Source organism: Acomys russatus, chromosome 28 (genome assembly GCF_903995435.1).
Source record: "Acomys russatus chromosome 28, mAcoRus1.1, whole genome shotgun sequence".
Lineage (NCBI taxonomy): Eukaryota > Metazoa > Chordata > Mammalia > Rodentia > Muridae > Acomys > Acomys russatus.
In genome coordinates, this window is record NC_067164.1 from 38,716,811 (window position 1) to 38,731,692 (window position 14,882).

Genomic DNA, 14,882 nt, shown 5'->3' on the forward strand with positions numbered 1-14,882 from the left:
TGCCTGTAACTTCAGCTCCAGAGGGTCCAATGCCCTCTCTGACCTCTGTGGGTGCCCACACATAAACTCACGCCCACGCGCATACTAAATACAACAAATCTTTTTTTATAGTTTGTAAGTCTGTCCAAAATAATTATGCTTTAAAGTGCCAGGAAATTGTTTTTTTTTTTTTTTTTTAACTATTGATAAAAACAAAATTTTTTAAAGTTAAAATGAAGGTCATTTTAAAATTATTTTTACTTTTGTTCTGTTTTGAAACAGTCCTCACCAGGCAGCCCTGGCTGTCCTTAAGTTCATGGTAATCCCCCAGTCTCAGCTCGCTGAGTACCGAGATTGCAAGTATGAGCCACACTCCTAGCTGCTTTTTATCTTTTTGCTCTCCCTCACTTCCTTCTTTTTCCTCCATTTCTTATTCCTCTGTTCTCCTCAGAACAGATGGGCCAAACACTCTATTGCTCAGGTGATGTCAGAACTCAAAGTCAAATAAAAAGATTTTGTTATCTTTTTTTTAAGTGTAATTTGTGTTGAAATCAGTATGAGGTCAAATCATAGATGGGTGAACAAGAAAGTGTCGTACAATAACCTTTAGAAAATAACTAGAACAAGAAATTGCCTCTATAAATTAATGTCAGGTCATTTTTTTAAAGTAAGGGTAGAATGAATTTTATGGGAGAGAAATAAGTTTAAAAGGTTAAATTGCTTCTTTCATCTTGGTAGTGTTGTGTGTGCCAGAAAGACAACCCATCCTGACAAACTCTGAGAACTGTCTTGCCTGCTGGAGACCTGCTTGTTCACAGAATTAAACATTTTAACTTAGGCCTGAAATTTTCACTTTTTTTCCAGCAAGTGATTCTTGAAAAATTGTTTAAGGATAATATCAAGCAATTAGTATACCCTCAAGCCCTTGAATACAGAAGACATTTATCCACAGGATGCTTTCAACTTTTTTCCATCATACAGCTTTGGAAAACACAAGTGTCTACGGAGAAGAGACACATACGCCTAAGTTACATCGAATAAGGTCTTTGCTGAGTGTCAGGCAGAGAGGACCCTGCTCCCCTGACCTACAGCCTTAACTCCATCACACTCCTTGCCTTATAGTCTCGCTTAACACTCTTTTCCATCGTGTTGTCATTCTCACACGCAGTATATTTTACCCACCGATGCAGCTGTCAGCCTGTCTCCCTCAGCACCAGTTCTGTGACACGATCTTTCACCCCATCGTTCGCATTACTGTCTTCAGTCAGAACAGCTAGATTAGGACCCGGCACGTAGTAAATAGTCACTGAGTGACTAAATACAACCTGTGTTTGTTGGTTACCTACGCCTTTGCACGGCACAGTTGGAGACACTGAAAAATTATAACCGTAGATTCAGGAAATGGCTTATTGCACTAATGAGGAGGGGACAATTGTCACCGTGAGCATCTGCCATGCTGAAGTTACCTCATCTGGCCTCCTTAGAAACTGCCAGCATCGGGGCTGGAGAGATGGCTCAGAGGTTAAGAGTACTGTCTGCTCTTCCAGAGGTCCTGAGTTCAATTCCCAGCAACCACATGGTGGCTCATAACCATCTATAATAGGATCTGATGCCCCCTTCTGTAATGCAGATGTACAGGAAGACAGACATAAATAAATAAATCTTGAAAGAAAGACAGACACTGCCAGCATCTCTATCCACACTGCCCTAAGTGGACGTCCTCTGCTTTTAGAAATCCTAAGAGTCAAACTGATGACTCACACACAGAGAGCGGAGGAACATGTGCATAGGAGGATACATAACAGTCACTTGCTCAATGCCTGGCTCAAAAGCAGGAAGGGACGGAGTGAATTGCTCTGCCACTGCTGTGCAGAACACAGGAAGTAAAAAGTTTGCTAATTCTCAGAAAAGGCGAGCAGGAACGCTGAGGGTGAGACTAGACAGACTGAATGTGGTGGTTTGAAGGAAACTGCAGGACAGGCACAGAGGGCGCAGCTTTATTGGAGGTGTGGCCTTGTTGCAAAAAGCTTCTCACTCAGGGGGCGGGGCTTTGAAGTCTCAGAAGTTCAAGCCAGGACCAGTGTGCCTCTCTCTCCCTTCTGCCTACAGATCCAGATGTGGAACTCTCAGCTCCTCTCCAGCACCACGTCTGCCTGCACGCCGCCATGCTTCTGCCGTGACAATAAATAGACTGACCCTCTGAGCCTGCAAACCAGCCCCAGTGAAGTGGTTTCCTTTTATAAGTGCTGGGTGTGGTGGCACACACCTTTAATCCCAGCACTTGGGAGGCAGAGGCAGGTGGATTACTGTGAGTTTGAGGCTAGCCTGGTCTACAAAGCTACTCCAGGACAGCCACGGCTACACAGAGAAACCCTGTCTTGAAAAACCAAAAAAAAAAAAAAAAAAAAAAAAAAAGGGTTGCCCTAAGAGATGCCATGGTCATGGTGTCTCTTCACAGGAATAGAAACACTAAGACACTAGTCTCCATAGATATCAGATGCCCCAATTCTATAATACCAGCCACTTCATTCTAAGGAGATATGCTTTCTTCCAACATCTTTTTCTACCTCTCGACCTCAAATTCTAGCTTCCTCCAGTCTAGTCAAAAACCCGCTGTTCTCCCCATTTTCCCTGATGAAACTGACTCTTCCTCTCACGTTTCCTACTGAGAGTTTGAAAACAGCACCTTACATCTACAGAGGCGCATACATCCCAACGCACATTCAAACACGTTATTTCAGTCGCGCAAATAAAGAGCCGATTTCATTTACTGTCTAGACACATTTCCTTCCTTGTGCTCCTGGGCTCCACAGCCCACTCTCCCCAAGCCTATGAGCACCCATGTTAATGAGGATAAAACTGAAATCAGGTTATTATGCCGAAAAGCACCCCAGAGCGCTCACCATGGTAGCAGCTGGTTTTCAGAGTAACTAGTGTCCCAATAATAATAATGGCATTTAACTTTCTGCCCCAGGAAGACACTGTATGTGTTTTATATGCAATCATCTCAACAATTATGAGGTGTGTTCTACACGCCGATTTCATAGATAAAGAAACAAAGGCTTGTGCTCGCTTCGGCAGCACATATACTAAAATTGGAACGATACAGAGAAGATTAGTATGGCCCCTGCGCAAGGATGACACGCAAATTTGCGAAGCATTCCATATTTTTTATTGGGACTCTAGATGAGAGAAGCATGGGAGAATGGCAAAGTAGAAGGATCCAGAGGGTCCTAGAAACCTACAAGTAGAACATTATGATAGGCAGATTTGGGCCCAGGGGTCCCGCTCAAACTAAGGCACCAGCCAAGGACAATACAGGAGGTAAACTTTAAACCCCTACCCAGATCTAACCAATGGACAGAACATTCTCCACAGTTGAGTGGAGAGTGTGATATGACTTTCTCACGTACTCTGGTGCCTCACATTTGACCATGTCCCCTGGAGGGGGAGACCTGGTGGCACTGAGAGGAAGGACAGCAGGTTACCAAGAAGAGACTTGATACCCTATGAGCATATACAGGGGGAGGTAATCCCCCTCAGGAACAGTCATAGGGGAGGGGAAAAGGAGAGGGAGGGAAGAATGGGAGGACACAAGGGATGGGATAACCATTGAGATGTAACAAGAATAAATTAATAATAAAAAAATTTAAAAAAAAAAAGAAACAAAGGCTTGAAGACTAGTAGCTATGGAGGAGGCTCCGCAGTTAAGAGTCACTGCCCTTGCAGAGGTCATGGGTTCGATTCCCATCACTCACACAGCAACTTACAAGCATCTGTAACTCCAGTTCCAGGTGACTCAATGACCAATGCTGATGTCCACCAGTACCAGGCACCCACCCACATGCAAGCAAAACATCCACACACATAAAAATAAGTAAATAATCTTAAAAATTGTTGCCAGGACTGTGGAAATGGCTGGTCCAGTAAATAGGCTTATTGAAAGAAAAAAGAAAAACAAAAAACAAAATGGTGACCTGAGTTCCAGTCTTGGAAACCACATAAAAGTGGGAAGAGATAACTGACTCCACAAAGTTGCCTTCCAACTTTCACATGTGCACTGTAACATGCACACACCTGCTAGCCTCCCATCATACACGTGATAGTAATAACAATAAATGTAATTTAAATAAATGTAATTTAAGGCTTTTTTTTTTCTTAAACTTGACTACTTGGCCCAATGGAAGCAGTTTGGGAAACGTGACCCTGACCTTCAACATCTCTGAGCAGCGTGCTCCTCGTGACGGGATGGGCACAGTCTCTGAGCAGCGTGCTCCTCGTGACGGGATGGGCACAGTCCCGTTACCTGGGGTAGGAGACCTGGACTACAGAGCCACAGGGAGACATCATTCACAATCAAGATGAGCCTGTGCCACCCGCTCGGGGTCTAACAGTGAATACGGGAAGCAGCAGGAAAGAGGAGAAGGGGATGAAGCTAAGCAGGACTGGAAGACACAATGCAAACCTTCCTGCCCACTCTTTCCCAAAACCAGCTTCTTGTCTTGGCAGAAAGCTGGAGTCTTCACACACACACACACACACACACACACACATATATGCATATATACATACATACATACATACACATGTACACACAGACACACACACACATATATACACATACACACATACACATATACACACAGACACATACACACACACACATTCACACACACATACATATATACACAGACACATCCACACACGCACATATACACACATTCACACATACACATACATAATTCACACACACACACACACACACACACATACACACACACACACATGCCTCCCTGCTTCAGTTCTTAGTTATTACTAAGGACTCTTCATTTTAAGGATTGGTAACCTCCCCTGCAGTTAGGGGCCAGAAGCCTGGGTCACTAGCCCAATGGTCGAGTTTCATTCTGTAAATACTATAGCCAGATGTTGTTATTTTCATTAGACCCCCCCCACCCCCCACCCCCGCCTATGCCCTACCACCATGCTATGCAGCGTACCTCTGTGCCTAAACTTACTCATCCATGAAATAATAACAACAAGGATCTCTGAGCTACAACTGACAAAAACAGGGGCAGCAACAGCCAGCACCCTGATCATAAGGAGGAGCTGTGAGAAGCCGTGGGGGCGCAAAGGATGCCCTGTGGGAGCATGTGCTGATGATGTGGACACGGCCACGTCAAGGAGCCCTGCGCCTCAGAGCCGTGGGTGTGGCCAAGCCTTCACCAGGTGAGGCTCATGAGGGCAACGCTTCCCTCGGGTCCGAGCGCAAATGCCGATGGCGTGAGCAGAAGAAGTCTAGCCAGGCTCTCTCGCTGGCATGTTTGGGGACTGAAGACTGCTGCACTACAGAGACTGCGCCTTCTGAGGTGAGCTGAAGCTGTCTCCTGGCTTCTGGATATGTGACCCTATCTCTTTGTTCAGCTGTATGCAATAGCCCCCGTGGCCCTCTTCAACTGTGTACAATAAACAATGGAAGCTTCAAGGGTGCGGGGGCTCCTCCATCTGTGGTCCCCCAGACCACAGGTCCCACCTTTTCTGTGTCCGTGTGTCTGTCCTTTCCTCACTCCTCCATCACCCCTAGTTAGAGTTCCTGAAGTCAAGCCGTGCAAGGCCTGGGCAAAAAACAGATGAGATCATGCATGGAATATACTCAGATATCGCCTGGCCCAAAGTAGTGTCTATAAGCACTTGTTGTGCTAACTACTGTGTAACAATCAGCCATCAGGATTTCAAAATGATCTAATAATTCCATGGGAAATTAGGCCAAGTGCTCTCCGCCGCCGCCTCCTCCTATGCAGGTTGCAAGGCAGACACTATCACTGCTTTGTATAAAATTATTTCTCCTTTTCAGTAAGATCACAAAGGACTCCGAAGTACTTAGGCAGCAAATGATTTAGGCCGGTGATTCTCGACCTGTGGGTCACAAGCACCTCGCGAGTCAAACAAACCCTTCACAGGGTCCATCTTTTACGCTAAGGCCATCTGCGTATCAGATATTTACACCACAATGCATTACACTAGCAAAATTATACTTATGAAGTAGCAATGAAAATAATTTTATGGTTGCAGGGAGGGGGACGGGCCACAACCTGAGGAACTACATCAAAGGTCGCAGCATTAGGAAGACTGAAATTTAAACAGCAATCAAGTCCAATTCCAGGCCCAAAATCTTAATCTCCGTACTATTTCAAATGTATGATAATATTTGACGGTAAGTTTCAAATTGTTCCTCTTTACTAAGCATTATCCTAAAAATGTTTATATACCTTTCTTCAATTAATTATTCTCACAGCTGCCTTCATGAAATTGGTACAGTTGATTTTCCCGTTTTACAAATAAAAAAGAAAAGAAAAGAAAAGGAGTATGAGGTAACGTGGGCAAGACTACACATCTAGAATGTGGTCGAAATATGTTCATCTCATACAAAGAGGCAAATGAAGGACCAGCCCTGGAGTCTGACCTCTGTGAACTCACAGCAGACAAAGCAAAGTGCGGAGAGCACTCCCGACTCTAGGCTCACAAACAGTCTCCAAGGCAGCATGCCTAAGAGAAACCCTGAACACAGGAAACGAACAAGAAGGGGCTGATTAAATGCTAATGCGCCCTGATTTGCATGCCTAGTCAATCATTCTGCCACATCTACTAGCTGCTATTTCCAGTAGCCATTTTCAACCCAGCCTATCTAATTTGAAAAGGATATAATTTACTGTTAACAAATAGGGATCAAATTTTCATAGGAGGCAAGCCTCCATTTCATTCTGGTCCCCAGGAAGTCAGAGATAATTCAAAGGGAGTCACTCTGCATACAGCTGCATACAGGGAAGACTCTGTCAATGGCATATTTAGCCAACCCCCCCAAAAAATGCAAGAATATCACTTCTCAGTGCTAATGGCCGATAACTGATGGGGTACTCAACGGAATCAGTCAACTCTTGTGGTTGTTGTGAAAATTAGGAAAAGCAGCCTTGGCTCAGTAAGCAGAACTAAGGTTGTTGGACGCCATGCCACCCCAAGCCTCTGTGCCACATACCAAGGGCGTGGTGCATGTCCCACAGAGCACACCAAAGGAAAAATTAGTTTTTGTTTTAATTGTAGGCTGGCCACACCATCGGGTAAGTGCCATACTCAAGAGTAGCTGGGCAATTCAAATCGGACTCAGCGGGTTTTCAAAGATAAAGAAAGAGAACACAAAGTTGAGTTGGGCAGGGATCTGGGAGGAGTTGGAAAGGTGACTATAATATCAATACATCGTGTGAGATTCTCAAATAATAAGCCTATTTTTAAAAAGAAAGTATAAATAAATTTTTTCATAGGGCAATTGTGTGGGAACATACTATAGGAAGGACAGCTGGTCAGTAGAATAAAGTTATCGAATCCTTTATATTCATGTCTGAAATAAGTATTTGCTTTGCTGAGGTAATTAAAAAACAAACAAACAAACGCCCAACCAGAACACATGAGGAGACAGATAAAAATCTAAGAATCTGCACAGATCTTCACGATGTTATCTTACCCAAAGAGAAAGCTGGTGTTCAATTATGAGATCCTGAATTAACTACTGACCAATTAATATAGAATTTACACACACGTGCACACACGTGCGCGCACACACACACACACACACACACACACACACACACACACACACACAAATTCTGGGGAAAGAGAAAAACATACTGCTGCTAAGGTAATAATAAAAAGTGACTGCTGCAAATGACAGTGAAAGCATGCAGAGTCCCCAGGTTTGTGGCACCGTGGGTAGCTGCGTGCATTGTGAGAAAGCATCACTAACAGAGCTTCGCATGTGAGGAGACTGAAGCTTCAGACGTTGTGATGCCACCAGAATCTCACAAAGAAACGGGAATCAAGCTAACAGTCTAGGTCCAATCGTTACAGACTCGACCGGCACGCTATGCACTATGGGTTAAATTAATGAACCCAAGCACATGGGGGCAAGCACTGGACACAGCGGTGTTGTCACTCTTCCAGGGCACAGGGAAGAGTCGGGACACATCTATGGTGGGGGTGGAACGCCTGATTAGAGTAGTGTGACAAATAATTAGGTACAACGAGGCTTGCGTACTATCAAAATGACTTCTCTAGCTTACAAACTGGGGCAATTCCTTGCCATCCAGAAAGCTTCACAACAAACAAAGCGTGATGGACATCAATGCTTGGCTCCATCTTTCCTCCTTAGAAATGACAAAACCCCAGTTTTGGCGTGTAGGCATTTTGAGGTAATGATTCTACTGTTATCAACAGTGGCCATAGGCCCAGGAAGTGTTTCGTGTTTACACAGCAGCCTTCAACACAGGAGCAAAAGCACCTGGCAAACATTTGCATTTTTATTATTGATGGCTTAGTTTAATAAAGTGACTTTCCATCAAAGAGCTTATTAATCACCATTCATACTCCTGTGACACACACAGGCAGGCAATCCATTTCTACGCCTGCCCACAGCAGCCGAGCCTAGTAGGAAATCACAAGGAAGCCAACTGCCCCACTATCACATCTGTCCCCATCATCACAACTGTCCCCACCATCACAACTGTCCCCACCACCATCACAGCTGTCCCCACCACCATCACAACTGTCCCCACCACCATCACAACTGTCCCCACCACCATCACAGCTGTCCCCACCACCATCACAACTGTCCCCACCACCATCACAACTGTCCCCACCACCATCACAACTGCCCACCACCATCACAACTGTCCCCACCACCATCACAACTGTCCCCAACATCACAACTGTCCCCACCATCACACAACTGTCCTACCACCATCACAGCTGTCCCCACCACCATCACAACTGTCCCACCATCATGACAACTGTCCCCACCACCATCACAGCTGTCCCCACCACCATCACAACTGTCCCCACCACCATCACAACTGTCCCCACCACCATCACAGCTGTCCCCACCACCATCACAACTGTCCCCACCACCATCACAACTGTCCCCACCACCATCACAACTACCCTACCACCATCACAGCTGTCCCCCCACCACCAACAGCTGTCCCCACCACCATCACAGCTGTCCCCACCACCATCACAGCTGTCCCCACCACCATCACAACTACCCTACCACCATCACAGCTGTCCCCACCACCATCACAACTGTCCCCACCACCATCACAACTACCCTACCACCATCACAGCTGTCCCCACCATCATGACAACTGTCCACCACCATCACAACTACCCCCACCATCACAACTGTCCCACCATCATCACAAACTGTCCCAACATCATCACAACGTCCCCACCATCATCACAACTGTCCCCACCACCATCACAACTGTCCCCACACATCACAACTGTCCCCACCACCATCACAACTACCCTACCACCATCACAACTGTCCCCACCATCATCACAACTGTCCCCAACATCATCACAACTGTCCCCACCATCATCACAACTGTCCCTACCACCATCACAACTGTCCCTACCACCATCACAACTGTCCCCACCACCATCACAACTGTCCCCACCACCATCACAGCTGTCCCCACCACCATCACAGCTGTCCCCACCACCATCACAGCTGTCCCCACCATCATCACAACTGTCCCCACCACCATCACAACTACCCTACCACCATCACAACTGTCCCCACCATCATCACAACTGTCCCCAACATCATCACAACTGTCCCCACCATCATCACAACTGTCCCTACCACCATCACAACTGTCCCCACCACCATCACAACTGTCCCCACCATCATCACAACTGTCCCCACCACCATCACAGCTGTCCCCACCACCATCACAACTGTCCCCACCATCATCACAACTGTCCCCACCACATCACAGCTGTCCCACCACCATCACAACTACCCTACCACCATCACAGCTGTCCCCACCATCATGACAACTGTCCCCACCCCATCACAACTACCCTACACCATCACAACTGTCCCCACCATCATCACAACTGTCCCCAACATCATCACAACTGTCCCACCATCATCACAACTGTCCCCACCATCATCACAACTGTCTCCACCATCATCACAACTGTCCCCACCACCATCACAGCTGTCCCCACCACCATCACAACTGTCCCCACCATCATCACAACTGTCCCCACCACCATCACAACTGTCCCCACCATCATCACAACTGTCCCCACCACCATCACAGCTGTCCCCACCACCATCACAACTGTCCCCACCATCATCACAACTGTCCCCACCACCATCACAACTGTCCCCACCACCATCACAACTACCCTACCACCATCACAAACTGTCCCCACCATCATCACAACTGTCCCCACCACCATCACAACAGTCCCCACCATCATCACAACTGTCCCCACCATCATCACAACAGTCCCCACCATCATCACAACTGTCCCCACCATCATCACAACTGTCCCCACCATCATCACAACTGTCCCCACCACCATCACAACTGTCCCCACCATCATCACAGCTGTCCCCACCACCATCACAACTGTCCCCACCACCATCACAACTGTCCCCACCATCATCACAACTGTCCCCACCATCATCACAACTGTCCCCACCATCATCACAACTGTTCCCACCATCACAACTGTCCCCACCATCATCACAACTGTCCCCACCATCATCACAACTGCCCCCACCATCACAACTGTCCCCACCATCACAACTGTCCCCACCATTGCTCCCAACCTCTTTGAATTACCTGAAGCACAGATGCTTTCTCATGGACTGGGCCCCTCCACACACTTTCCCACTGCCCCCACTCTGCCTCCTGTGACTGCTCACCCTGCCTCCTGCTACCCCACCCCCTCCCCTGACACACACGCAGCATTGCTGTCAGAATCATTTTCTTAAACCTCGTTCAGAAAACCACAGGCATTGAAGGCCCCTTCTACCTGCATCTACTTTATTCCCATGGTCCTGCCATCTGTCTACGCACAGGTCACACAGCCTAAACTGCTCAGTTCTAAATGCGCTCTGCCCCTTCTACATTCCCTTCCTCCTCCTGGAAGCTTCCTAACTTTGGTGCTGTCAAAAATACTGCTAGCTGGCCGCCTGCTACCACAGCTGACATAATACAGTCGATGTACAAAGATGGACAGGTTTCTCTGCCTCGTGGTTTGGGAGGTCTCAGACTATGGTGCGCGGGCCTTACTCCTTTCTGCCTGTGATAACACCTCATGGCAGAGCCAAGCATGTAAGCCAATGCACTCATTCCATGGCCATGAAAAAAAAGGAGGGGCTAGGTCCCCAGCATCCCCTTCAAATAATAGGAAGACCACTTTCTCACTAAGCATAGCCCCTCACTCCTGAACAGTGCCTTCCTGGGACCCAGGCTTTACCACATGCACCTTTGGGTGACAGTCCAGGTGGAAACGACAGCAAACATGTCCACAGTTGCACTGTAGTGCCGTCTCCTTCCTGAGCACAGTGGCCTGATGCCTGAGACTCCTAAGACATCCTTTTTTTTTTTTTTAACTTGCATTACATTTTATTTTTATGAGTGGTGGAAAGGCTAACATGATCTTAAGTAGAACAATCAAAAAAGTGTGGAAGTGCTTACTGTATCTTTTCATTAATTAATTTACCTCCATCCTGATTGCACCTTCCCCCCCCCCTCCAGTCCCTCCCTCTCACCTCTTCTCCCCCACTTCCCCTTCCCTTTCTCCTTGGAGAAGGAGAGGTCTTGCATGTGTATCCGCTGGCCTTGGCATATCAAGTTGTAGTAGGACCAGGCGCATCTTCTCCTATTGAGGCTAGACACGGCAGCCCAGAAAGGGATCCAAAGGCAAGGCTGTTCGAGTCACCGTTGACACGCACTTTCTCTTGCAAGTATGCCGCCACCTCCCAGAGACAACATGCATGATGGCATGATGGCAAGATTGATGAGAAAACTCCACTGGCTTTTGTTAAGCTGATCATTAAACAGATCTGCAGAAACTGTGAGGCAATTCACATTTTTAATCAGGTGATTTTCACTCTGCTAAAAAGCGGCTTTCGTAAAGCGATGGCGTCACTTACGTTACATTAGCCTGAATTGGGTTTCACATTGTTGATTTTTTCAGTGAATTGTGTGTGTGTGTGTTCAGTAGTTTGTGTTTAATTTTTAATGTGGAAAGTACCAATGGTCTCTTTCAGCTACTCAATAATTTTTATAAGAGTGAAGATACCACAAAAGCTGGTACCTCAAGCCAGAGGGCCCATGGCACTCTGACGAACCCATTTTAAAATGCCTGGGTAGAAGCCGAGTCATTTACGGCTGCACCTAAGCTTTAATTCTGTGCAGGTAACTATACTACCTACGTATGAGATGCATTTAGTCACAGGTTGTCCACAATTCCTAACTCGCCCCAAAGGCCTACCTTGACAGCAACATGTCCATGGACAGAGACAAGTTAAATGTATCTTGGTTTCTACAGTGTCTAGGATAGTATGTATGGGTAAGAAGGATACCGGGGGGGGGGAAGGGGGGGGGGGAGGAAGTGATGGCTTTTCCACCCTTCAGAGATTCTGCTATAGTCACCTGGTCTCTGAAAGTGGCTGCTAGTCTTCATGCAAGCACGTAATATTGATGGCCTATCTTAACTGACTCAAATGCCAATAGTTGCACCTGCTGCGTTGATGAATCCCAGCACAACTTGGGAATCATGTCTTCCGAAGGCAAATGTTAAAAAGGCGATCTCACGAGTAAATCAGGGAGTGAACATATGTGTCCACCAGTTCTTTAATGGAAAAAGATACAGACTTCTGGAATAGATAAAGTCCGGTTCACTTGACTCTGTCTAAACTCTGCGTTATAACAGATAATGAATCCTCAGTAATTAAACATGATTTCTTGTAACCGAACTATCATGGGGTTATACTGCGGATAACAGGGATGGGCAAAGTTAAGCTAACTGCCAACAAAGGGGTAAAGAAAGAAACGCACATTGGCAAGTCCGTCTTTGAGACCCCTCGATGTCTCGACCTGCCCTCAGCTCCGCTCTCATCTGGCCAGGAATCTGCTTCCCATTTGCAGAGCCCCTTTTGGGGCCACCCCCCACACCAGTGTGGTGCTTCACTGGATCTGAATGAGCCCTTAGTTGTCACAGCGGGCTTTGCTTCACTCTGTGCACTCTGAGCTTTACCATTTTATAATTTAAAAAATGTTAAATAATCTGTTCTAGCCCTTCTATATACAGGGGAAATTCAGCTATTCAAGGGCCTACACAAGACAAAATTAACCCAGGGCTGAGCTACGGTGAGAACTGTACTATCGGGCTCTCTTCCTTAAAACATTAACTCTCTCTGGGCAGGATTGATGCTTTCACTCGCCCTACACAAGCCGTTTCTTTTCTATGTCACGCTCACAGTTACTGGCTATTTTAATGCAGACTAACATTAATCCAAGTGAGGATATTGTCTGTGCGGAGCCTGTGGTCCTCAGCGCACACCATGGGCCCAGGTGTTCCAGACAGTCACTTGGCTTCGCAGAGGTCTATTTTCAGAGGAAAAGCTGGCATTCTTTAACCAGAGGGATAAAGGGAGATGCCACAGTTTGTCAGGTTCAGAGGCAGTGATGGCTAGCAAATCGAGGGCACTTCCATCAGCATGAGAAGCCTACATGCAAGTGCAAAGCTGGAAGACCAGTATCCTGAATGAGGTCTTACATACTGACCAACACTCCTTGTTGCTACCTTGAACTGCCCATGAAGTGTGGCGTCTATTGAAACCTACAAAATTTTAAACTACTTTAAATTGTCTTCTAGTCAGAACTTCATAGTCTTCTCCCTCTCTCCCCTCTCCCATCTTCCCACCCTCCCCCCCCCCCCCTCCCTCCCTCCCTCCCCCTCCCATCTTCCCTCCCTCCCTCCCCCATCTTCCCTCCCTCCCTCCCCCCTCCCATCTTCCCTCCCTCCCTCCCTCCCCCCTCCCATCTTCCCCCCCCTCCCTCCCTCCTCCCCTCCCTCCCTCCCTCCCTCCCTCTCCTCCCTCCCTCCCTCCCCCTCCCATCTCCCTCCCTCCCTCCCTCCCCCCTCCCATCTTCCCACCCTCCCTCCCTCCCTCGACCCAGGGGACCAACAGAATGGATTTGTGGGTAACGGTGCTTGCTATCAAGGCTGATGGCCTGAGTTAAATCACAGGAGTACACCTGAGGAAAACCAACTCCCACAAGTTGTCCTCTCATCTCCACACCTGGTACGCACACGTGTGCACGCGCACACACACACACACACACACACACACACACACACACACACACACACGTTACCCCAAAGCTGAATTATGTAGATTCTCAAAATTAATCAGTTTTTCTAAACTCACCCCCACCAAGGTTGTTAACATTCCAATCCAGCCTAAAAGTGGCTCACAGAATTTAAGATACTCACAAACTACACTCCCCAAAAAGACAGCTAGAAAGAATGCACTGAATTGTCTAGCATGTATAATTTTTATACTTACACTATATAAATAATAAATTGGTATATGCAATAAGTACTACCAAACTGCAAACCAAATTCTTCACATCCTAACGTGAAAACACCTCTCATGCTAGACACACTCTCATTAGCATCTGGCACCTCCATTTCAGCAATAGTCCCTCTAATGCCAGTTATCAGAATACGAAGAATTTTTCATGAAACCCCTGAGAGATAATGGAAGTTTCCAGACACAAATTTCCTCTCTAAATATGACCCAGGGAAAGCTGACTTCTAATGAATAGCACGTCATTAGGCGTCCATCACTTCAGAACTCAGGGTAAATTTTAGGTCTAAGTTTTTGCAAGTGGGCTGGTGTTCCTCTCCCTCTGCTAGGGAGTCCCATCTGGTTAGAGCGTGGTCTCCTCAGTCTCCATGTCTGGTGCTAAGTAGGGGTGTCACTTAGAGTCACTCCCATACCCCCCCTGAGCCGGGCCCTGTCATAGGTCTCCAGCCTG

The 14,882-nt window shown here is 46.9% G+C and overlaps 1 protein-coding gene and 1 non-coding gene across 3 annotated transcripts in view; one reads left to right on the top strand and one right to left on the bottom strand.

Annotated features, from left to right (window-relative positions):
• Positions 1 to 14,882, bottom strand: part of Mapk10 (mitogen-activated protein kinase 10) — a 254,254-nt gene that overhangs the window by 229,122 nt on the left and 10,250 nt on the right. The gene's annotated exons all lie outside the window — the stretch shown is intronic.
• LOC127211089 (U6 spliceosomal RNA) lies at positions 3,045 to 3,151 on the top strand. The gene has a single exon (XR_007833373.1). It is a non-coding gene; the product is annotated as a U6 spliceosomal RNA (small nuclear RNA).